The following is a 14,612-nucleotide window of genomic DNA, read 5'->3' on the forward strand; positions in this document are numbered from 1 at the left end:
TCCTGCCTCCTCCTCTGGGCTCCCACTCCTCCCCCTCCCTTCTCCTGAGCGGCTTCCCCCTCCTACTCCCCCTTCCTATCTTGTGCTCCCTTTCAGTGTCTCTGCACTCCCTCCTGCCTTGTCTTCCCACTTCATCTCCTGCTCCACATCTCTCCTGCCTCTTAGTGTGCCCGCTGACGCCCCTACTCTCTTCATACCGCCGCCTCCCCTGCTGCCCCTTGCTCTCCCCTCCTTTTCCATCCTCTCTGACCTCTCCCTCGGCCGGTCCCACCAAGCAGTTTTATTCTTCATCATGTGTGCTCCAAGAGGGTTTTAAGTGTGTTGTTCTGGAGTGTTTTTAATAATGTGGCCGACTTTTAACGTGTGCATGTGCATTCAGTGTCTTCTTTGTGTCTTAAGAATCGTCAACTGTGTTTTTTAACTTTCTGGTTAATTTTTTAATTGTCCCCCCACAAACGTCTCCATGTCAGTGTATATTTACCTCGATTTTCTCCCCTTACTCTGTTTTATGTTCCCCTTTTTTATCGCCTTATATATGTAACATTTTATTCTTGTTTTAGTTGTCATGTCACTTGGCTTAAGAGCGGCGGATTGTGCCGCTGTCAGCCCTCCCCTGCCCATATGGGGCAGGGGAATGAAATCACAATAAAGAAAAAAAAGCTCACCCTGCCACTATAACCTTGTGTACGTCTTAGGACATATCGCCTCACATTAGACAGTGTATTTACTTTCGTGTTTTCTTTACGAGTGGACGTGGTTGTCTTGTTTGGTTTTCTTGACTCTGTTGTTCTGTTCTTGTTGTTGTCGTAAGGTCCTTCGTTGGTCGTGTCAGTCCTCTCCTGTTGTGTTGTTGTTCGCGGGTTTACATGACCACACGTTTACGTAGTCGATTCCCACAATAAATAATTAAAAATTATAGACAGACACATAATATTTTGCATTAGACCCTCACAAGCCAAGTACAGTTTAGTTGATGATTCGTATAAAACATCTGGATAAAGGCTCACGATAACACTCACTCATACCTTACGAATGTGGCTGTAATTGCACTGTTTTACATGCGTGGTGCAACGTGAATGTAATTTTTTCTTCTGTATGCATGACGTTACACAAAAGTCTACTAACGGAGAAAATTCACTTTAAAGGCACTCAGACCACTTTATAACAAAAGAGTAATTGTTTATTCAAATTATAAAATTTGTATGACAGTAAACTGTTAAACAGAGGATGGACACAGGACGATGCAGGCACACAGATGTTGCTTTCTGGGCGACCCTGACAATTCAGCTCAGACTAACATACAGCACGGCACCGTAGCGAGGAGATATTAAGCTGTATCAGCGCTGATGGCACCTTAGACCATCCATCGCCAATGTGCATTCATTTTCCAATAAATCTGTCAGTGTCGTATGTGTTGAAAGCAGTAAATTTTCCACAACTGATACCGCCAAAGGGAACAATGGAATAAAAGGATAACTCTACGATAAATGGGTTTAAAAATTAGACAAACGCCAAGCAATAGTATTAGGAACTAATCTATGTCACGTAGACAAAAATTTGCTATCCATGGAGTCCACAGAGCCCCTTTTTATCCTTTAGCAGCAAGCTTCTCATGACCTATAGTAACATCAGTATGGCGCTACCGCTACGATCGCAGGTTCGAATCCTGCCTCGGGCATGGATGTGTGTGATGTCCTTAGATTAGTTAGGTTTAACTAGTTCTAAGTTCTAGGGGACTAATGACCTGAGAAGTTGAGTCCCATAGTGCTCAGAGCCATTTGAGAATGATTGTGGTCTCCTTTCTGCAGGCGGCGATAGCACCACGGACAACCATGTGTGCCATAATTTTGACAGTGCTGTACTTCTTCAATCTACATCTGCATCTACATATACATGGTTACTCTACAATTCACACTTAAATGTCTGGCAGAGGGTTCATCGAACCATTTTCATACTACTTCTCTACTATTCCACTCTCGAATGGCGCGTGGGAAAAAGGAACACCTAAATCTTTCCGTTCGAGCTCTGATTTCTCTTATTTTATTATTATGATCATTTCTAGCTACGTAGGTGGTTGTCAACAAAATATTTTTGCATTCAGAGGAGAAAGTTGGTGATTGAAATTTCGTAAATAGATCTTGCCGCAAAGAAAACCGCCTTTGTTTCAGTGACAGCCACCCCAACTCGCGTATCATATCAGTGACACTCTCACCCCTATTGCGCGATAACACGAAACGAGCTTCCCTTTTTTGCACTTTTTCGATGTCCTCCGTCAATCCTAACTGGTACGGATCCCACACTGCGCAGCAATATTCCAGCAGAGGACGGACAAGTGTAATGTAGGCTGTCTCTTTAGTGAGTTTGTCGTATCTTCTTAGTGTTCTGCCAACAAAGCGCAGTCTTTGTTTCGCCTTCCCCACTATGTTATCTATGTGGTCTTTCCAATTTAAGTTGCTCATAATTGTAATTCCTAGGTATTTAGTCGAATTGACAGCCCTTAGATTTATGCGATTTATCGTGTACCCAAAATTTATCGGATTTCTTTTAGTACCCAAGTGAATGACCTCGCACTTTTCTTTGTTTAGTGCCAATTGCCACTTTTCGCACCATAAGAAATTCTCTCTAGATCATTTTGTAATTCGAATTGGTCGTCTGATGATTTTACTAGACGGTAAATTACAGCGTCGTCTACAAACAATCTATGAGGGCTGCTCATATTATTACCCAGATCATTTATGTAATTCAGGAACAGCAGAGGGCCTATGACACTACCTTGCGGAACGTCGCATATCACTTCTGTTCTACTCGATGATTTACCGTCTATCACTACGAACTGTGACCTCTCTGAGAGGAAATCACGAATCTAGTCACACAACTGAGACGATACTCCATATGCACGCAATTTGATTAATAGTCGCCTGTGAGGAACGGTATCAAAGGCCTTCTAGATATCTAGGAATATGGAATCGATCTGAGATTCCTTGTCGACAACACTCAGTGCTTCATGGGGATAAAGAGCAAGCTGTGTTGCACAAGAACGATATTTTCTGAATCCGTGTTGGTTATGTATCAATAAGTCATTTTCTTCAAGGTGATTCATAATGTCCGAGTACAGTATATGCTCCAAAATCCTGCTGCAAATTCAGGTCAGTGATATGGGTCTGTATTCAATGGGTCACTCCTATTTCCTTTCTTGAATATTGGTGTGACCTGTGTTACATTCCAGTCTTTAGGAACAGACTTTTCGTCAAGGGAGAGCTTGTATATGATTGCTAAGAAAGGCGCTACTGTGTCTTCATACTCTGAAAGGAAACTGATTGGTATACCATCTGGATCGGAAGACTTGCCTTTCTTAAGTGATTTGAGTTGTTTCGCAACAACTAAGATATCTACTTTTATGTCACTCATGCTAACAGCTGTTCTGGTTTTGAATTCTGGAATATTTACTTCTTCTTCTTTGGTGAAGGAATTACAGAAAACTGTATTTAGTAACTCCGCTTTAGTGGCACCATCATCGGTAACATTTCCATCGCTATCGCGCAGTGACGGTATCGACTGTTTTTTGCCACTGGTGTACTTTACATACGACCAGTATCTCTTTGGGTTTTCTACCATATTTTGAGACAATGTTTCATGGTGGAACCTATTAAAAGCATCTCGCATTGACGTCCGCACTAAATTTCGAGCTTCCATGAAACTTAACCAGTCTTCGGGATTTTGCGTTCTTCTGAACTTGGAATGCTTTTTTCGTTGCTTCTGCAACAGTGTTTTGACGTGTTTTATGTTCCATGGTGGATCACTCCCGTCTCTTTTTAACTTAGACAGTATTAATCCATCTATTGCTGTCGCTATTGTATCTTTGAATTTGAGCCATATCTGGTCTACACTTACATAATAAGCTTGGAAGGAATGGAGACTCTCTCTTAGGAAGGCATCAAGCAAATTTTTATCTGCTGTTTTAAATAGGTATATTTTGCGTTTATTTTTAATGGTTTTGGTTGATATGGTTCTGAGCCTCGATAAAATGACCTTGTGATCACTAATCTCTGTATCCGTCATGACGCTCTCTATTAGATCAGGATTATTTGTGGCTAAGAGGTCAAGTGAGTTTTCGCAACGATTTATAATTCGTGTGGTCTCATGAACTAATTGTTCAAAGTAAATCTCAAAGAAAACATTTAGTACAATTTCTGAAGATGTTTTCTGTCTACCACAGGCTTTGAACATGTATTTTCGCCAACAAATCGAGGTAGATTGAAGTCCCACCAATCATAACTGTATGAGTGGGGTACTTATATGTCATGAGATTGAAGTTTTCTTTGAACCGTTCAGCTATTATATCATCTGAGTCGGGGGTTCGGTAGAAGGAGCAATTATTATTTTGGTACGGCTGTTGAGTATAACCTCTACCCAAAGTAATTCGCAGGAACTATCTATTTCAACTTCACTACAAGATAAACTACTACCAACAGACACAAACAAACCACCACCTACTTTATTTAATCTATCCTTTCTGAACACGGTTTGCGCCTCTGTAAAAATTTCAGCAGAATTTATCTCCGGTTTTAGCTAGCTTTCTGTTTCTATAACGATTTCAGCTTCAGTGTTTTCTATCAGCGCTTGAAGCTCTGGTACTTTTCCAACACAGCTACGACAATTTACAACTACAATACCGACTGTTACTTGGTCGATTCTCGTCGTTTCTGTGCCCTGTACCATTTGAGAATGGAGCCCTTTTTGATCTTTCCCGAGACTGTCTAACCTAAAAAACCGCCCAGTCCACGCCACACAGCCCCTGCTACCCGTGTAGCCGCCTCCTGTGTGTAGTGGACACCTGACCTATTTAGCGGAACCCGAAATCCCACCACCCTATGGCGCAAGTCGAGAAAGCTGCAGCTTACACGGTCGCAGAACCGTCTGAGCCTCTGATTCAGACCCTCCACTCGGCTCTGTACCAAAGGTCCACAATCGGTCCTGTCGAAGATGTTGCTGATGGTGAGCTCTGCCTTCATCTCGCTAGCAAGACTGGCAGTCTTCACCAACTCAGATAGCCGCCGGAAACCAGAGAGAATCTCTTCCGATCCATAGCGACAAACGTTATTAGTGCCGACGTGAGCCACCACCTGCAGTTGGCTGCACCCTGTACCTTTCATGGCATCCGGAAGGACCCTTTCCACATCCGATATGACTCCTTCCGGTATGCACACGGCGTGCACATTGGCTTTCTTCCCTTCCTTAGCTGCCATATCCCTAAGGAGCTCCATCACCCACCTAACATTGGAGGAGCAATCCCACCCTCTGCGCTTGTCCGGACCTCTCAGGGTCTTCCTGAGAGGCGAGGCCGACCTTGCTAGCTCAGAAGTACTTTCAGCAGTTGGTAGTAACAACTGCACTGCGGATTCAACAACTGGAAGGAGGTATGCTATTCTTCAGACAGGAGGATGTCTTCCTAACCAGCCACCATGAGGACACTGAAGTTGAAATACGCATATAAGTGAGGAGTGAAGTACGGAGGTTGGAGGAGATTTTCACGTAATTACACCTTGAGGCTGAGAGGGAGTGTTGGAGGAAGTACGAGGAGAGTCCAAAGAATTATATCTTTCCCATGAGCGATTATGGGAGCAGTTACGCAAAGAAGCAGATTTGGTGCCACACATATTGCTACGTTGTGAGAGAGGATGATTGGATGGAGGTGGTACGTTGCTGAAGACATTCCTCGGGACCATGAATACTGACTATATCCTAGAATTGAATGATATACACTGGACAAGTAAGAGACATCGCTAGCGAGAACACAGCTGTAACAGAGTGGCATACTGTGTAGTTAACAAATTTGGAACGGGGCAAGCTTAATAACACTCGTAAGTTGCGAAAACTAACATCAATACTAAGGTGGTGTGTGAAAGCATGATGAATAAAGATACGGACGTGATACTGGCCTAGATAGATCTGACAGATCTAACATGATGCGTGGTGTCTGTTTGTTCTATGTCGTGCCTCCCTACCGCTTTCGCACAACGACGCTCTGAGCGTGTTTTTTAGGAAATTGACTAGTTTGAACCTGGGACATGTTGCTGGTAAGGAGACGCCAGACCACACATGACATGTAGAGTTCAGAAGAGTTCAGTGAGACTAGCGATGATATAACCAAATGCTTAATGATTTCAGCGTCAGATCCACTGCACTCCCTGTAAAAGAATCTTAATACTAACTAAATTTAGTGGAAGGGGTTCAAGGCTTTCCTATTTTTAGTTAGCTGGTAAAATGACGTCGAAAAAGCATTTAAGTTTACCATTGGAAATTTTATTCTACTCACAAAACATTGTTTATAAATTGCACTATTGATAAAAGGAAATGTTTTAATACAGGATGATAAAAACCTACTGCGTTCAACAAAAATGTGAACGAATATTCCCTGAGTGGGTTTCCAAGTTCTACAATGGATCGAAGGATGACCTATGCCATATCACATCTATAATCTAGGTTTAAATTAAGTTTCACAAGAGAGAAAACTACAGTGACCATCAATTATCTTTAATTACTTATCTAACTTGTCGTAAATTACAGTGGCTGATGTGGCTTCTCAATAACTATATAAGAGAAAAATCATCGCGTTTCCGATTTTTACTTCAAGTGGCAAATGTGAACACCATGAGCTTTAATTGACGATATAGAACAAACAGACACCACGCAGAATGTTAGAAAATGGTGACCCTGCCAGGATGGTAAAATACCATGATTGAAGGTCGACCACATGCCTAAGTAGGTCAGAAAAATATCCTGTTGAAAAATTTCAGTAATAAAAAAAAATTTTTTTTAACGTTATAAATAGTCGAAAACAGTAGCTGCAGCGATAGATAGGAAGAAAGTATTCAATAAAAGTGAGACATTCTGGCAGAGACAATAGCATAATTAAGTTATGAATTTTAATATTGTTAGAATAGGTGGCGGATACATCGCTGACAAGTTGGTTCTGACCCAACCAGTAAGTGAATTGATTATCAAGTCGTGTGAACAAAAAGTTTATGAAACGCGTGAGATCGTATGAGCGCATGTTGACTCGAAGTAGGGCGCGTGAATTGCTTTTAAAACAGATAAAAAGGGATTCGGAAAGATTAGCAATGGCAGATCGAGACCTTGACCGAATTGAGATAGAGACCCAGCATGAAGATGGACAGAGAATGGAGGACAGTACAACAGACGATGCATTATCGCGAGAAATAGGACAGATGACGCACCATAACGAGGATAATGTACGTCAAGGCATAGAAAACATAGGTCAGCATACGACAGAGGAGCAGGAAAGTAGAGAGACAGTCGATGAGGATTCTAACTTGCGTCTTGAATACGTAGAACCCATAGTACAAGTAATCAGAGCTCCCTCACCACAGAGTACAAGGAATGCGAGCAGAAAAGTGTCACAGCACAGTTCAAATCAATCGATTGCGAACCAACTCTTGGGCGAAAACACAGAGCGTAGGACGTCGGAAGAAAACGCAATAGGACCCACCAATCTGGCAGAATTATCACAACAAATTACGGAAACCATGACAAGGCAAAATAAAGACATAGCGAACCAAATTCAAATTCAGAATGCAGAAACCACGAGACAAATGCGTGAGATTAAAGAACAAAACAAAAAAAAACAGTTACACCTAAGTTGTATTGAATCGAGGCAAAAGAATCTCGAGAAGTGATACGAAACTTAATCAGGTCACAATCAATTGAGAACAGACATTGACAAGGTACAAGCAGACGTACAAACATTGCGTAATGACACTCAGGACGAGATCAAAACATTACGTAACAACACCCAGGGAGAAGTCAAGAAACTAGAGAAACAGATAAACGTAATTACTAGACAAGCAGCAGGTACAGCGCGTAAAATTGTTGAAAACAGTGTGTTACACAAACGTATCACAAAAGCAGCGCTGAAAAGATATGATAACCGCATAGTCAAAATAGAAGCGCAAACGAAGCAACAATTTCAGAAATTGCGAACAGAGTTGTTGCAAACCATTGAAGAGCGTAGTGAACAAGATCGAACAAGCACTGAGTCTGCAACCACATCCGTATCTGTAACAACGGAAAAACAAACAATTAACGCAGATATAACGCATTTGCGATTCCATTCACAGGGGGAAAGTAACATCCGTGAAATCAGACAGCCTGCACAGCAACAAACACGTTTCGAAATTCTTGATGAACAAACGTCATCACAAACACATGCGGAACCACAAATGTATGTTTCAAGACAGTTTGGATCGTGCAATGAAGCAGCAATGTTAGCCAGACAAGATACCGAACCAATACCTGACAATGGAAAGCCAGGTCGCGAAGAGTACAGTGCAATGCATTCAGCTACACGTTCACAACCGATGGAAGAAAATTATTGCGTACCACTCCAACGATACTACGCAAAGGTAGGCGAAAGTTACAGTGGACAATATCCAATGGATCTACCACAAACGGAAAGAACGACGGGAGAAATGATCAGAAACAAAAGTGGCGAAGAATCGTGAATTTCATATGGAACTATGACGAAGTACGACAACGACCATTTCCTCACAGTCAGAAAATTCCAACACTTTCGAGAAGGAAACTCATTACATCCACGAACGTTTATTGATCAATTCCGAGTAGGATTACCAGAACACTGGACGCTAGCACACAAATTAGACTTTATATGTGCACACATGTCAGGAACAGTCGTAGAAACCATGCAGAATGTTGCAGCGACATGCCGATCGTACGAAGATTTCAGAGAGAAGTTTCTCTCACGATATTGGTCCAGCGAAGCACAGAACAGAATGAAGTACGAATTATTACAGAACCCATATTTTGAAAATTCAGGAGAGAAGGGTCCCGTGAAATTTTTCGAATTAATGGTAAAGAAAAATCAATACTTAGATGTACCATACAGTGACGGAGAGTTGATTAAATTATGCGCGATGAAGCTACCATTGAAATACCAGCAATCATCAGTAGGTCGCGGATGCAATGACGTCGAAGAATTTAAAGGTATTCTAAGGGAACTAGAGTTCATATTTTCGGAAGATGACGCAAGAAAAAGACGAAGCGCACGTGAAAACTAAAGCAACAAGCAGTGGAATCCACAAGACACGGTACGAAGAAACAATAATTACGAACCTTGTGATAACTTCGCACCAAGAAACGACAATAGATTTCAACAAAGAACCGGTTATGGATTTAGAAGAGAATATGGCAATAACTGTAATTCACCCAGGAACGGCAACAACTATTGCAGAGGGAATAACGACAACCGGAACGGGTACTGGAGAACCAATAGACCGACAAATTATCAATAAAGAAACAACTATCAACTAGCTGAACAAGAAAAGAGAATACAGATAGAAGAGGTGGAGGTAAGACCACCAAACCCCGATAAACGTTCGAATTGACAGCTAAGCGCCCATGCCAAACATTTCCCCGCCACGGAAAGTATAACGTTTCTCATTGGATAGACAGAATATCCGAGACGGCGAGGTGAGCGGAGCTGTGCTGTCCGCCACCCCCTGACGAACACCGACAAGGAAATGAACGCACGCGATGCCGCATAACAGCGCATAAAGCTTCACTCAGAACTGCAGAAGCCTCATCTGTTACATCCCCTTTTTGCGTAATACTAGTGTCGATCGTCAATTAAAGCTCATGGTGTTCACATTTGCCACTTGAAGTAAAAATCTGAAACGCGGTGTTTTTTCTGTTATACAGTTATCGAGGAGCCACATCAGCCACTGTAATTTACAAGTTAGATAAGTAATTAAAGATAATTGAGGATCACTCTAGATCATTTTGATCGTTTTCTCTTCTCTCTTTAACTGTGTTCCGAAATACCTTGAACTTCTTGTAATTTTTCGTCGATTTCATTATGGACTTCTAACATGAGTTGAGGCGATTCCCCCTTTTGTGCATACCATTCTAATCCTTCATCCTCTTTATCTCGCGTCATTCTTAATTGTTTGTTTATAACTGGTATTTCTTCTAATTTTAGCTTTTGCTCAAACAGAAGTGTGGCATTCCCAAATGTTACGCTACCATTCCCCATATCTATTATCGCTCGTCTCTCATTTAAAAAATCTGCACCTATAATCAAATCTACAGTTAGTTTAGGTATAATCACGAAGTTGGCTTCGATCTTTTGACTTTGACACGAAAGAGTTAACCTTGGTTGTCTCGTACCTTCTGCAGCATTGTACCTAATAGGACCTCTTACTTTAATCTTACGTGTTTTCAGAACTGGCAATTCCTCACTGGCATTACACTGCATGAATAAATTTTCTGAGATCGCAGTCAGTTCACTTCCGCTATCAATTACAATATTCACTGGGATATGTTTTACCATGGCCTTCACAATTGGTTGAATTTGAAAGGGTTTGTTCTGTTCTTCTTCTTCTTGCATCGACGAATCCTCCACTGAATCACACATGAGTCTTTTTAGTAATTTCCCTTGTGAATTCGAACTTTCTGTAGGATAAGCTTCGACTGCTACTTCTCTCTCTTTTATTTCCTCTTCTCTCTTTCTTCCTTCATTTACACTTTCTTCAACATCCTCTACTTTTTCCTTATCCTCGTCTATTTTCGCCTTCTTCGTCGATACTTCCACATAATCGCATCTAAATGTTCTAATTATCGCTTCATAACTTCCTTCATTATATACGTTGGGTTGTGTGCCCACTCTTAACTTATTTTCAACTTCTGTCGACTGTGCATTATCCTCATTGAATTCGCTTTCTCTGGTTTCCATCTCAAATAGCTCTGCAATACTCATTACTTCGTCCTTTCTTCCTACATTCGTTGTGCATGCCTCTGGTAATTCATCTTCCTCGTCAGTATTCTCACAATTAATTTCGTCCCAACATGATATTGTTATTTTCTTGTCTTCGTTTTCATCTGGTCCCTACGGATTTCTTTCTTCCTTCTTCTCTTCTTGTGATAAGATTTTTACTTCTCTGTTCAAGGTGCTGCAATTGTCCTGGGTCAGTGCGTCATTCTCTTTGGCATGGGTGCATAGCTGTCAATTCGAACGTTTATTGGGGTTTGGTGGTCTTACCTCCACCTCTTCTATCTGTATTCTCTTTTCTTGTTCAGCTTGTTGATAGTGGTTTCTTTGTTGATAATTTGTCGGTCTATTGGTTCTGCAGTACCCGTTCCGGTTGTCATTATTCCCTCTGTAATAGTTGTTGCCGTTCCTGGCTGCATTATAGTTATTGCCATATTCTCTTCTAAATCCATAACGGGTTCTTTGTTGAAATCTCTTGTCGTTTCTTGGTGCGAAGTTATCACGTGGTTCGTAATTATTGTTTCTTCGTACCGTGTCTTGTGGATTCCACTGCTTTTTGCTTTCGTATTCACGTGCGCTTCGTCTTTTTCTTGCGTCATCTTCCGAAAATATGAACTCTAGTTCCCTTTGAATACCTTTAAATGCTTCGACGTTATTGCCTCCGCGAGCTACTAATGATTGCTGGTATTTCAATGGTAGCTTCATCGCGCATAACTTAATCAACTCTCCGTCACTGTATGGTACATCTAAGTATTGATTTTTCTTGGCCATTAATTCGAAAAATTTCACAGGACCCTTCTCTCCTGAATTTTCAACATATGGGTTCTGTAATAATTCGTACTTCACTCTGTTCTGTGCTTCGCTGGACCAATATCGTGAGAGAAACTTCTCTCTGAAATCTTTGTACTATCGGCATGTCGCTGCAACATTCTGCATGGTTTCTACGACTGTTCCTGACATGTGTGCACATATAAAGTCTAATTTGTGTGCTAGCGTCCAGTGTTCTGGTAATCCTACTCGGAATTGATCAATAAACGTTCGTGGATGTATGGAGTTTCCTTCTCGAAAGTGTTGAAATTTTCTGACTGTGAGGAAATGGTCGTTGTCGTACTTCGTCATAGTTCCATATGAAATTCACGATTCTTCGCCACTTTTGTTTCTGATCATTTCTCCCGTCGTTCTTTCCGTTTGTGGTAGATCCATTGGATATTGTCCTCTGTAACTTTCGCCTACCCTTGCGTAGTATCGTTGGAGTGGTTCGCAATAATTTTCTTCCATCGGTTGTGAACGTGTAGCTGAATGCATTGCACTGTACTCTTCGCGACCTGGCTTTCCATTGTCAGGTATTGGTTCGGTATCTTGTCTGGCTAACCTTGCTGCTTCATTGCACGATCCAAACTGTCTTGAAACATACATTTGTGGTTCCGCATGTGTTTGTGATGACGTTTTTTCATCAAGAATTTCGAAACGTGTTCGTTGCTGTGCAGGCTGTCTGATTTCACGGATGTTACTTTCCGCCTGTGAATGGAATCGCAAATGCATAATATCTTCGTTAATTGCTTGTTTTTCCGGCTGTTATAGATATGGATGTGGTTGCAGACTCTGTGGTTGCTCGATACTGTTCGCTACGCTCTTCAATGGTTTGCAACAACTCTGTTCGCAATTTCTGAAATTGTCGCTTCGTTTGCGCTTCTATTTTGACTATGCGGTTATCATATCTTTTCAGCGCTGCTTTTATGATACGTTTGTGTAACACACTGTTTTCAACAATTTTACGCCCTGTACCTGCTGCTTGTCTAGTAATTATCTGTTTCTCTAGTTTCTTGACTTCTCCCTGGGTGTTGTTGCGTAATGTTTTGATCTCGTCCTGAGTGTCATTACGCAATGTTTGAACGTCCACTTCTACCTTGTCAATGTCTGTTCTGAATTGATTGTGACCTGTTATTAAGTTTCGTATCACTTCTCGAGATTCTTTTGCCTCGTCTTCAATATGACTTAGGTGTAACTGGATTTTTTGGTTTTGTTCTTTAATCTCACGCATTTGTCTCGTGATTTCTGCAATTTGGTTCGTCGTTTCTGCATTGTGAATTTTAATTTGGTTCGCAATTTCTTTATTTTGTCATGTCATGGTTTCTGTCATTAATTGTAATAATTCTGCCAGATTTCTTCCGACGTCCTACGCTATGTGTCTTCGCCCAAGTGTTGGTTCTCAACCGATTGCTTTGAACTGTGCGGTGACACTTTTCTGCTCGAATTCCTTGTACTCTGTGGTGAGGGAGCTCTGATTACTGGTACTATGGGTTCTTCGTATACAAGACGCAAGTTAGAATCCTCATCGACTGTCTCTCTACTTTCCTGTTCCTCTGTCGTATGCTGACTTACGTTTTCTATGCCTTGACATACATTATCCTCGTTATGGTGTGTTATACGTCCTATTTCTCGCGATACTGCATCGTCTGTTGTACTGTCCTCTATTCTCTGTCCATTTTCATGCTGGGTCTCTACCTCAATTCGGTCAAGGTCTCGATCTGCCATTGCTAATCTTTCCGAATCCCTTATTTTCTGTTTTAAAAGCAATTCACGCGCCCTACTTCGAGACAACATGCACTCATACGATCTCACGCGTTTCATAAACTTTTTGCACACACGACTTGACAATCAATTCACTTACTTGTTGGGTCAGAACCAACTTGTTGACGATGTATCCGCCACCTGTGTGCTTGCATTGGAGAGGAAACTGAAGTCTAACAATATTAAAATTCATAACTTAATTATGTTATTGTCTCTGCCAGAATGTCTAACTTTTATTGAATACTTTCTTACTATCTATCGCTGCAGCTACTGTTTTCGACTATTTATAACGTTCAAAAAAATTTTTTTATTACGAAAATTTTTCAACAGGATATTTTTCTGACCTAGTTAGGCATGTGGTCGACCTTCAGTCATGGTATTTTACCATCCTGGCAGGGTCGCCATTCACTAACATTCTGCATGGTGTCTGTTTGTTCTATATCGTGTCTCCCTACCACTTTCGCGCAACGACGCTCTGAGCGTGTTTTTTAGGGAATTGACTAGTTTGAACCTGGGACCTGTTGCTGGTAAGGAGACGCCAGACCACACATGACATGTGGAATTCAGTAGAGTTCAGTGAGACTAGCGATGATATCACCAAATACTTAATGATTTCAGTGTCAGATCTACTGCACCCCCTGTAAAAGAATCTTAATACTAGCTAAATTTAGTGGAAGGGGTTCAAGGCTTTCCTATTTTTAGTTAGCTGGTAAAATGACATCGAAAAAGCAGTTAAGTTTACCATTGGAAATTTTATTCTACTCACAAAACATTGTTTATAAATTGCTCTCTTGATAAAAGGAAGTGTTTTAATACAGGATGGTAAAAACCAACTGCATTCAACAAAATTGTGAACGAATATTCCCTGAATGGGTTTCTAAGTTCTACAATGGATCGAAGGATGACCTATGCTATATCACATCTATAATCTAGGTTTAAATTAAGTTTCACAATAGAGAAAACTATCTAAATGGTCTACAGTGACCCTCAATTATCTTTAATTACTTATCTAACTTGTCGTAAATTACAGTGGCTGATGTGGCTCCTCAATAACTAAATAACAGAAAAATCATCGCGTTTCAGATTTTTACTTCAAGTGGCAAATGTGAACACCATGAGCTTTAATTGACGATCGACACTAGTATTACGCAAAAATGGGGTGTAACAGATGAGACTTCTGCAGTTGTGAGTGAAGCTTTATGCGCTGTTATGCGGCATCGCGTGCGTTCATTACCTT

The sequence above is a fragment of the Schistocerca serialis genome, chromosome 3, assembly GCF_023864345.2.
Source record: "Schistocerca serialis cubense isolate TAMUIC-IGC-003099 chromosome 3, iqSchSeri2.2, whole genome shotgun sequence".
In the NCBI taxonomy this organism is placed as follows: domain Eukaryota; kingdom Metazoa; phylum Arthropoda; class Insecta; order Orthoptera; family Acrididae; genus Schistocerca; species Schistocerca serialis.